Below are 12,386 nucleotides of genomic sequence, written 5' to 3'. Positions count from 1 at the left end.
TTCATAAATGTAAAGCAAGTGACCCCACCCAATTCCGGGCAGGACGCAAAGCCCCAGGCCCAGCAGTATTTATATTTTGCAGCAGGCGCAACAGAATAGATAGAGCAGGGAAAAAACCCAAAATACGTCATTTAAGTTACACAAGGTAGACACTATCTCCAGACAGAATGACTCTGGAATATGCTTTTGTAGAGTGAAGTGTTGTTAACATCGCTTACTCACTAGATTAGATCTCAGCGAGAAAAACATCCCAATGGTTTTAGCTGCATATTGTGTACTGCATAATACATTTTGCCTCTTCTGAGCCAAGAGCTGAAGCTTTCCTTGGTGCTGTCCAGATGGCCAATGCACAGCTTCATGAGAGAGTGGAGGAAGGAGTAGACTGAGTTTAGCATTTCCTCATCGCCAATTGTCATAAATATAAAGGGAAGGGTAACCACCTTTCTGTATACAGTGCTATAAAATCCCTCCTGACCGGAGGCAACATCCTGTTACCTGTGAAGGGTTAAGAAGCTCAGCTAACCTGGCTGGCACCTGACCCAAAGGACCAACAAGGGGACAAGATACTTTCAAATCTTTGTGAGGGGAAGGCTTTTGTTTGTGCTCTTTATGTGGTTGTTCTCTCTTGGGACTGAGAGACGCCAGACAGAAATCCATCTTCTCCAACCCATCCTAATCCAAGTCTCCAATATTGCAACCAGTATAGGTAAGCCAGGCAAGGCAGATTAGTTTATTTTTTGTTTTATGTGAATTTTCCCTGTGTTAAGAGGGAGGTTTATTCCTGTTTTCTGTAACGTTAAGGTTTTGCCCAGAGCGGGATCCTCTGTGTTTTGAATCTGAATACCCTGTGAAGTATTTTCCATCCTGATTTTACAGAGGTGATTTTTACCTTTCTTTTTTAAATAAAATCCTTCTTTTAAGAACCTGACTGATTTTTCCATTGTTCCAAGATCCAGGGGTTTGGGTCTTTGATCATTTTGTAACCAATTGGTTAGGATATTATTCTCAAGCTCCTCAGGAAAGGGGGTGTGTAGGGCTTGGGGGGATATTTTGGGGGGGAAGACGTCTCCAAGTGGTCTCTTTCCCTGTTCTTTGTTTAAAACGCTTGGTGGTGGCAGCATACTGTTCAAGGACAAGGCAAAGGTTGTACCTTGGGGAAGTTTTTAACCTAAGCTGGTAAGAATAAGCTTAGGGGGTCTTTCATGCGGGTCCCCACATCTGTACCCTAAAGTTCAGAGTGGGGAAGGAACCATCATTCTGGCACCAATGATAATCTGCCTGTTGGGGGAGAATGTCCCTGCATACAGCAAGCGCTCATGATGAGTACATACCGTGCTGATGCAGGCAGCCAAGTATGCACAAGCCCAAGTGATATGCCAACTTTGGTAGCTATACGCTGCTGTAGCTTGTGTCAGCCAAAGTTTGTAGTACAGACACGGCCACAATCCCTTTTTTGAAGGTCTGAGCTCTAAAGCACTGACTACTGATAACCCAATTCTGAAATCAGGGCATGAATTAAATAATCTAGTACAGAAAGTGGAGTGCAGTTTGAATTGCAATTGACAGTACTCTAGGAGAGAACACTAACCAGCAGGTATTTTCGGGCTAGTTCCCTACGAAGAGCATCCAGATGTCTTGGTATGGAATATGAATGGCTAACCTGATGGATGTTAAATTATTAGGCTATTGGCCAACAAACCATAGCTCTGATAGTAGAAGGGGGATGCGGTTGTAGAATTTATCTTGGGAGTTTTTTCTGGAAGGATTTGATGATATTCTTAAATTCCTGGGTGAATTGTGGTGTGGGGTCTTCTTTGAGTTCTTTATAGAAGGTGGTGTTGGAGAGTTGTCAATTGGCCTTGTTAACATAGTCATCACGAACCCATCCTAGGGACCTTCTAATTGCTTCCCAAGATGCACAAACACAGGAACCCATGATGACTCATCATATCTGATCATAGCACTCTTACTGAAGGAATATCATTCAAGACTCACAAAAAAAAAAATCCTCAAACCACTCATCGCACAAAGATTCAACTTCTTCCAGGACACAATTGACTTCCTCCAGAAACAACACAACATTAACAACCTTCCTCAGAATACCATCCAATCTCACCAAGCTCGTCAGGAGAAGCAAGTTTCTCACTAATCAGCACTCACTAACTCAAAGCAGCAGCAGAGCCTGCCATAACAACTGATGCAAAACCTGCAGACATAACACCACTGCTACCATGATCAGTACCCTACTGTCCCCGTCCCCCAAGATACCTTTCAAGATCCATGGGTCCTACACATGCCTACCACAATATGTGGTATACCTCATTCTGTGCACTAAATGCCCCAGTAATAACAATGTGGGTAAAACCAGACAATCAATATACTCTCAAATGACATCACACCAGAAAATTATAAAAGACACACAAAAAAAAACCCAACCAAAACCAAAAACCCAACTCTGTGGGCAAACACTTTCCACAACATGATTACTCTATATCTGACCTCTCAATCCTCGTCCTCAAAGAAACCTTTACAACCCCTTTAAAAGATGAGCCTGGGAGTTTATATTCCTAACTTTGCTAGGTTTCAGAGTAACAGCCGTGTTAGTCTGTATTCGCAAAAAGAAAAGGAGTATTGTGGCACCTTAGAGACTAACCAATTTATTTGAGCAGAAGCTTTCGTGAGCTACAGCTCACTTCATCGGATGCATACTGTGGAAAATACAGAAGAAGGTATAAAAACATCTTCTGTATTTTCCACAGTATGCATCCGATGAAGTGAGCTGTAGCTTACGAAAGCTTATGCTCAAATAAATTGGTTAGTCTCTAAGGTGCCACAAGTACTCCTTTTCTTTCTTCTAACTTTGCTAGACACTAAAAATCATGATCTTTCTAAAGACACTGAATGTATGGCTTTTTACAGCAATCTGTAACCCACTAACCTCTCCCTCCCTTTTTTGTCCTATGACTGCAGAAGTGTTAAAGGCCACTTGACTTTGAATGCTCACTTACAATATGTGAGAGACAAGGTGGGTGAGGTAACTTTTATTGCACCACTTTCTGTTGGCAGGGGAGACAAGCTTTTAAGCTTTCACAGAGCTCTTCTTCAGATCTTACAATATGTGTTAACTGCCTATGCTGAACAATCTGACAGTCTGAGTGCTTTTCCTAGAAATCATTTTGTCTCTCTCACCAACAGAAGTTGGTTCAATAAAAGATATTACCTCATCCCCCTTGTCTCTCTAATATCCTGGTACTAACACGCCTACAACAACACTGCAAATAGCTATGATAGTACAGTCAGAATAGGACGAAATCTTTAATCTGCCAGGATTATCTCTAGGTTTATAACAGTGTTGTTACAGTGATGTGAATATGTGTTTGCCAATTATGGAACACAGAATAAACAATGGCCTTCTGCCATTTGATTAAAAATACCATGTTGAGTATTCATTCCACTATGTTGTTCAGAACTTTCATTCATCTCATTTTTGTGTATTTGCTATAGATTCTGGGACTCCTTAGCAAACCTCTTGTGCTTTTGTAACTGTGCTGTGTTGCATTGTAATGTAGATGCCCGGCACTTCTCCTTGAAATCAAAGTGCACTAGTGGGAAGCCTGATCACAAATGCTGAAATCACACTTCAGTTCAATTTGCATCCAGACAGAAGGCATTGAGGTGGTCAATTTTTAAAAGTGCCTAAGGAGAACTCCTGTGTGACTCACTGATTTATTTTGTCCAAACTGCATGATAATATTCGGCTGAATGCTGCTCCCACTAAAGTCAGTGTATGCGGGATAGGAACTCTCTTTGGGGATAGCAACATGGAAAAAACATGTTTTAACCAGGTTGAAACACCATGTCTTTGCTCAGCTATACATGAAGGCTAGAATGAATTTTTTGATTTTTTAATTCCAGATATCCATATTGGCTGGCCTTATTATGTTAAACATTAGTTGTCCACAGCCAAATATAAATAGTCTGCACTTAAGCTTGGCTTAGAATACTCATTTTGATAGTGGGGATACTGCCATACTCTATTACTTCAATCTGAAAAAATATGCATGTCTTTGTTCCTGTGTCACAAGACTTCTGGCACATTACTGCTTTGGATCTTTCCCACAAAACCAATTCTGTGACATCAATGCTAGGAATGTCCTGAGGCCTTGATGTCAGAACTGTAAATGGTTATCTGTTTCCACGCCTACACCGACAGTAGTATATGTTAGAAACAAGCCATAGACAGTATACTCCTAACAGAAAACACGTGATCAGTTTCGGCCTAGATAGCCACTGGAGAGTCAGTATCATAACTAACAAACCTGAACGCATCCTAAATCCAGCAAGAGTTTACCTTCATCAGCCGGGAGCAATGCTGAAGTGCTCCTGAGGGCCCACATTGAAATGAATCAGCAGTGTCTGCCAACACCAAGGTTTAACTCAGGGGTCAGCAACCTTTCAGAAGTGGTGTGCTGAGTGTTCATTTATTCACTCTAATTTAAGGTTTTGCGTGCCAGTAATACATTGTAACATTTTTAGAAGGTCTCTTTCTGTAAGTCTATAATATATAACTGAACTATTGTTGTATGTAAAGTAAATAAGGTTTTTAAAATGTTTAAGAAGCTTCATTTAAAATTAAATGAAAATGCAGAGCCCCTCGGACGGGTGGCCAGGACCCGGGCAATGTGAGTCCTGCTGAAAATCAGCTCGTGTGCTGCCTTTGGCATGCGTGCCATAGGTTGTCTACCCCTGGTTTAACTTAATGCCAAGTAAAGGAAATGTCTGCATCATGGTAAGACAGCCGCAGGGTTCGCTTTACTAATAACTGTGCAGTGCACTTACACGGCACTTTAGCCGCAGATCTCAAAGCAGTTTCAAAGGTGGATATGCATCATTATCTTCATTTTACGGAAGGGGTAAGAACAAAGAGCTTAATGGCCTGATTTATGGGAGCTGAGCGTGCTCAATACTTCTGAAAATCAGGCCTAAGCAACTTGGCCAAGGTCACACAGCAAGTCAGTGACTCCGTCACACAGTGACGGACTCTCCACTGTGTGGGTGATTTTGGTTGATGCTCACAGAATAATGTCTCCATTGGTATGTGACAACGCTGGTGATCTGTCTAATCAGGATACTTGCAGAGGGTTTGTCTCACCGGTGGTCGCAAAGGACTTTAAATCTCCCATGACCTGAGCATAGGATGAATACTCTACCTGTCCTAGAACAGCACTTTGGTCTCCATGATTTGGGCACCAACTCTATTGGAGAAGGCCACTGGTCTCACATGGCTTCGCTCGTGAGTCCACTGTGTTCAACCGGATGGCCCAGTCCCCAGGCAGTGACAAGAACGCACTGCACAGACATATCAGATTTCATTAATCCTCAGCACAAACAAAACCTATAAGTACTACTGCAGTAGCACAAATCATCCTAACAGCAATCTCAGCTAAAGAACATCATGCAAATATTACTGGATGTGTCTGAAACAAACAAAATGCAATGAGTTCAAACTGGAACTGACTTTTATGAATTCGTCATACATGGAAAAAGCCACAGAAATTCTGGTAAGATCATTATAATGTAAGAGGTGACAATGGTAAATCACAGATAGAACAGTCATAATTTTTGAATGCATTATGTGTACCATTGCTCAATGAATAATTATGCCAGAGAAAAGCACTATGTTTCTGTTCAAGTTTAATCTTTTACAGCTATGAGGCTGGTACTGAAGATAAGCCATTCACTTGATTGGTATTATAATTTGATTTAGTTCAGAAAATATGCCTGCAGTATCTTCTTTCTCAGTAATTGTGAATTTGTGCAAGGGGAAAATCTATTAGTTGTGTGTTTATTCCTACCAACTTGGCTTATTCAGTTTTAAACTCCAAAAGCATACTGAAGTCTCCAATCTATTATTTTTAAAAAGTATGTTTGTTTCATGCACTTTGCCAACTCTTCTTCTCTTGCTACTTAATTTGTCTCCTCCCACTTTTGCCTTTGTGTTTTTCTTCATCTTTCCCCCTGTGCCTAGAATGATCTTACTCTGTCTTCAAATCCCTCCTTAAAACCAACCCACTGCTTTCAGCTAGCTTTCCAGTCGACTCCTACACTAGTGTGATCTATTTAATTTTCTCATGGTCAAATCTAAAAATCTGTTCTTTCAAGCTTTATACACATTTATTTGCATCTTATTTTCTGTTAGTGTTGTCCCTCCATCCCGTCTCTTATGGCACTATCTAAATATTTAGATAAAAATAATAAAGACTTTAAATGGAAAATCAATGTGGCCTTAGCAGATGCTGAAAATTCTATGCAAGAAATTCTGGACCAATGTGAGAGATTCAAGAGCAGTATATCACGGGGAACAGATGTCTTTCATTGAAGGATTCTGAAGCAAATGAAGTATGAGACAGCAGAGTCACTGACAAGTATGTGCAATATATCCTTACAACAGAACATTTTAAAAACCTTTCTCTGAAGCACTGGCCACTGGCAGAAGTAGGATGCAGGGCTTGACAGAGCAATAGTCTGATTCTTTATGACAAATCCTAAGAGGAAAAACTGAAAAGCGGTGTTAGCAGTTGACCCAGTTTAAAGTGACAGATTTTGAAAAGTAAGACTTGCTATGAGATTAAGGAAAGTGCAAGTAATGAAAGCAAGAAACGGTAATAACTTAGAATCCTAGAATATCAGGGTTGGAAGGGACCTCAGGAGGTCATCTAGTCCAACCCCCTGCTCAAAGCAGGACCAATCCCCAATTTGTGTCCCAAATGGCCCCCTCCAGGATTGAACTCACAACCCTGGGTTTAACAAGCTAATGCTCAAACCACTGAGCTATCCCACTTGAAACTGCTGAGAATTATCCATTGCGAGCAAACACAACTAACTGAAGAAAAGAGTAAACCTGCCCAGCCAAAATCTTCCCCTATGATGTCCCACAAATAAAAGAGCAACTGGTAGTGGGACAGAGCTGTCACTATAGGGGTGTGGATTAGATGGGGGAGGGTTCCATATTCTGCCTTGGGCCTGGTTCTCTATTGCCTTTCCCTTTGCGTAGTCATTTATGCCCATACAAAGTGGGGATAAAATGCTACTAGTGATTTGATCGTGTTGTACAGCCACTGTGCACAGGTGTAAATGACAACAAATAGTGCAAGGCAATGGAGAGCCAGGCCCAGGGAAGAATACAGACAAGAAAAGCTGGGCATAAACTGAATCTCCAGGCCAGACACTGACGTGAAAAAAGCTATTGTCACAAGATCTAAGGAAAAGCGTCTGGGTATAATTAGTACCCTGCACATTGCTAGCTGTGCTTGCTACTGAATATTTTTCTCATCAAAGATCTTCCAAAAAACCTACAGACTCCTATTAGGAGCCAGGGTAAAGAACAACGAGTAAATCACGAAAGAAAGCAACTTGCTGTGTCTCAAACTAGACGAGTCTGGAGAGAATCAGACTGGATAAGAACAACTTATATGGGGGGATTTGGACAAGAAAAATCCTGCCCAGAGGGGGCCATGTCACTACTTGCTAGTTCACAGACACTTGACCCAGTGAAGTGCTTGTGAGGCAGCTGGGTCTGCTGTGGTTACTGAGGATGAATTGAGTGGTTTTGCAAGGGACAATGTGAGGCCTGGGGATTCCTCTTTATTAAAAGAAGAAGTGAATACTCGGGTGAAACTCAGAAGGAAGTACCTGGCTCTTCTATTGGTTCTGTTGAAGCTATACTTACAACAACGGGAGGGAAGGTGTGAAGGAGGGCTGACCCTAAGGGTAGATCAGGAAGAGTACTGGTGACAGAAACCTGTGTGTGTCAAGAGAATGGGTTTGTTGGATATTTATAGTTACATTCTAAAGGGTTCTATTTTACAATTTTATATTTATTATTAGTGTGATTGAAATGTCTCTGTATATGAGTAGTATATTTGAATAAAAATTATTGCTCTGTGTAGGAGATGGCTAAAACACATCATTACAGAATTGCCCCTTACATAAGTGAAAAGTCAGAACTGAAAAGTTAAAGCTTTTGAGTACTTCTTTTGGGAGGATCTAATTCATATAGCTTTAAATATCCTGTATTTACTGCTTTTCAGGGATGCTATATAATACACTCATCTCCAGCAGAGAAGCCTGCAACAAAGGAACAAGTATTAGTATTATCTCAATAAAAAACAGTTTGGTTTGGATGAAAGTGAGGGCCTGAGTGAACTCTAGGCATGTGATCTAGAGCTGAATGGTCAAACAGAAGTAAGTTAATAAACAAACCAAACTACATAAAGTAACTTAGCTCTTGGTGAGATGTAGGGAAAATAAAAAGCCACTCAGCTAATCCTACTTAGAACTGGCAAAAATCCTGATAAACTCCATGCTGCAGACAGAGAAATGACGCGCACACGAGCAGATTTTAATTTTTTTCTGTTTATAGAAAAAAATATCTGTTGACAGTACATCAATGTAAGTAGCTTAAATGCAAAAAAAGGTGAGCTGGAATGCTCACCATTGAGAGATACTTGTGGCACCTTAGAGACTAACCAATTTATTTGAGCATAAGCTTTCGTGAGCTACAGCTCACTTATGCTCAAATAAATTGGTTAGTCTCTAAGGTGCCACAAGTACTCCTTTTCTTTTTGCGAATACAGACTAACATGGCTGTTACTCTGAAACCTGTCATTGAGAGATAGTTTGACACTGAGAGCAGATATAACTTGTGGTCATTAAAAAAGGCCACTGTAATTTGGGGCTGCTTACATACAAACATCAAATCACATCTCCACTTCTCCCTCTGCATATGGCTCTGGTGCTATCACACCTGCAATACTGAGTTCAGTTCTAGACACTTCATTATCAGAGAGAGATTGCTAAATTTGAGGGAGTTCAGAGAAAAGCACAGCAAATTATTAGGCAGTTGGAGGAGATGATTTATAAGGAAAGATTTAAATGTCTAAATGTAGAGAGCTTTTTTTTCTAAGTGAAAACTGAAAGGGGACATAGTGGTCAACAAATAATTGAAAGGTATAAACACCAGGATGGGAGAATATTTATGATGGTACAAGGACCATGAGTAATAATGGGATGAAATGAAGAAAGATAAATTATGTGTTGAGTATTGGGAGAAACTTCCTTACAAATAGATAGTTTAGATGGTGGAATGGTTGTCTAAGACACATTGTGGAAGCCTGACATTTTGAATATTATAAATTAGACACAATAAAACTCTAGAAAATACAGTGTAGGAAGCAGTCCTGCAAGGGTAAAGAGGGGGGCATATCACTACTGGATAATGGGTCCTTCAGTAGGTATTTTAATCTCTAATGTCTTTGAACCTCAGATTCCATCATCCAAAGTGGGTGAACCGAACAATTGACCTTCCTAAGATTTTTCAGGTATCATGTAATACTAAAACAAGGGGATTAAGGAAATGGGGTGAAAACCAGACTAAACTCATTCCTGGAACATGTCAGAATGACTATAAGCCTCACTGCCTTCACAGCAAAATATAAAACACTTCTTTATTCTCACTCTTCAGCAATAACAGTGCATGTAAACAAACCAAAAAATTCCCTCCTCCTAGATTCTATAGGCCAGATCCTCTGCTTTTGCAAATTGACATAACTATGTTGAAGTCAGTGGAGCTAAGTGATTAAAACGGGGTTAGGATCTGTTGCTATGCAGTGTTGCCAATCCCAAGCATTCAAAAATAATGAGTCAGGCTAAAAAAAAAAAAAAAAAAAACGTGAAATCCCGGCCTATTGAAGTCAATAGGAGTTTAAACAATCACTTCAATGGAGCCAAGATTTCATCCCATATGACTGCCTTAGAAAAATCATGAGATTTTTAAAATAGTACCATTTTTTATCCTTTTTATTTGCCTTCTGGTTTTTGAGCCTTTGGGGTTCACATGTTCAAGCTTGTCACCTCAACCATAAGGAATAAAAATGTATTTTTTTATATATTTGAATGAAAGATGAGCCTTTTACACAATCACAGGAATATAGGAACTGGGACTTTATGACAAAACAAAAAATTGTCTCATAAAATTTGTAAGGCATTCAAACAATACAGTGGTGGGCATACTATAAAACCCTAGACAAGAAAGAGAAGTTAAATAAAAATGTAGGTTAAAATCAAATGTATCAATAAACCTTAATTGTCATTTATGATCAGTGCAATCCCACAGAGGGTATATCACCATTTTTAAATGCAGTCTTTTTCAGGTGTACATGAGTACACTATCATTCTACTATGATTGCAACCTCATAATTAATGTTGTTTCTAAATTTGTACACAAGAATTTTTGCTAGCATCCTACCTAAATTTAATTTGGATAACTACATTCTACTGGCATACAGTAAATTCCTCTTTTTTCCCATATGGATATGATATTCTTCCCTTCTTTTCTTATGCTGTTGGGCTGCTGTGTGCTGCTTAGCAACTGCTACAAACTGCCACCCTACAGATGAAGTGAGCTGTAGCTCACAAAAGCTTATACTCAAATAAATTTGTTAGTCTCTAAGGTGCCACAAGTACTCCTTTTCTTTTTGCGAATACAGGCTAACACGGCTGCTACTCTGAAACCTATCTTTCAATGTTGACCTTAGTAATTCCTATATACTGTGCCACAAGGTGGGTGAGGTAATATCTTTTATTGGACCAACGTCTGTTGGTGAAAGACAGAAACTTTAGAGCTACTATTGAGGCCCAGTCTACACTACAGTTAGGTTGATGTAAGGCAGCTTACGTTGACCTACTTGTGTCAGTGTCTACACTACAGCCTTGCTCCCACCTATGTTAGTGCTCTATTACACCGACATAATAACGCCACCTCAACGAGAGGCGTAGGGCTTATGTTGGTGTAGACACTGCATTACTTACATCTGCTGTTAGCTGTCATAGATCATAGAATATCAGGGTTGGAAGGGACCTCAGGAGGTCATCTAGTCCAACTCCCTGCTCAAAGCAGGGCCAATCCCCAATTTTTGCCCCAGATCTCAAATGGCCCCCTCAAGGATTGAACTCACAACCCTGGGTTTAGCAGGCCGATGCTCAACCCACTGAGCTATCCCTCCCCCTAAAACAACTGTCATACAGAATGGCCCCCTCAAGGATTGAACTCAAAACCCTGGGTTTAGCAGGCCAATGCTCAACCCACTGAGCTATCCCTCCCCCTCATTCTTGTCAATTTCATGGCTCCCTTGCTGGAGCCCTGAAATTGACAAGAAAGACTGGTAGGCTACCTGCTGTGAACCCTAGGCCTGGCTCACAGCTCAGACTGTCACCCTGGGGACGGTGGGGGCTCCAGCTACAGCCCAGCTCTCCTTCAGGTTCCCGGCTCCCCCCTCCCAGCTGGGCTGCTGCCTGAGCTCCCTGCTAGGAGCCTGGCTGCCCCCAGTGGCTCCTGGTTCCCTGCTCCCTGCTGGGAGCCCTATAGCTGCCCAGGCTCCCAGCGGGAGTGGGGAACCAAGAGCCCAGGTGGCAGCTGGGCTCCTGAAGGGGAGTGGGGAGCCCAGGTGGCAGCGGGGAGCTGGCGGGCAGTCCAGTTCCCACCAGGGAGCTCCGCAGTGAGCTGAGAGCCCCGGCGGTAGCTGGTCTCCCAGTAGGGAGCAGAGCTGAGAGCCTAGACTGGGCTCCCAGCTGGGAGTGGAGCTGAGAGCCTGGGCAGCTTCTGGGCTCCCAGTGGGGAGCTCTGTGCGGAGCTGAGAACCCAGACTCTCAGCCCCCAAAACTGCTCAAGTCGGTGGAAGCGCTCCTAGTGAGGACGCACACCACCGACAGAAGGAGGGCAGTGTGGATATGAAAACAGCAGTAATTACTGCAGTGGCTGTAAATTGACCTAATATAGGTCGACTTAAGTTGGTAGTATAGACATGCCTGCAGAGCTCTTCTTCAGGTCTGGGAAAGGTAGTCAGAGTGTCACAGCTAAATAGAAGGTGGAAAGATTGTTTAGCATGAGGAGTTAACACATATTGTAAGAGACCATTCAAAGTCAAGTGGCCATTAACACTTCTGCAATCATAGGGCAAAAACAGGGGGGGGGAGTGGGTCACAGATTGCTGTAAAAAGCCAATAATTCAGTATCTTTATTAAGACCATGATTTTTAGTGTTTAGCAAAGTTATGAATATAAGCTCCCAGGCTCATCTTTTGAAGGTGTTGTGCTGTTTTCCTTTGAGGATAAGGACTGAGAGGAGTGATTGTGTTGTAAAGTGTTTGCCCACAGGTGATATGGGTTTTTTTGTCCTTTATGAAAAGGAGTACTTATGGCACCTTAGAGACTAACCAATTTATTTGAGCATAAGCTTTCGTGAGCTACAGCTCACTTCATCAGATGCATACTGTGGAAACTGCAGAAGACATTATATACACAGAGACCATGAAACAATACCTCCTCCC

This window comes from Lepidochelys olivacea (genome assembly GCF_965140295.1).
Source record: "Lepidochelys olivacea isolate rLepOli2 genome assembly, chromosome: 1".
Classification (NCBI taxonomy): Eukaryota; Metazoa; Chordata; order Testudines; family Cheloniidae; genus Lepidochelys; species Lepidochelys olivacea.
This window is presented reverse-complemented; position numbering follows the sequence as displayed.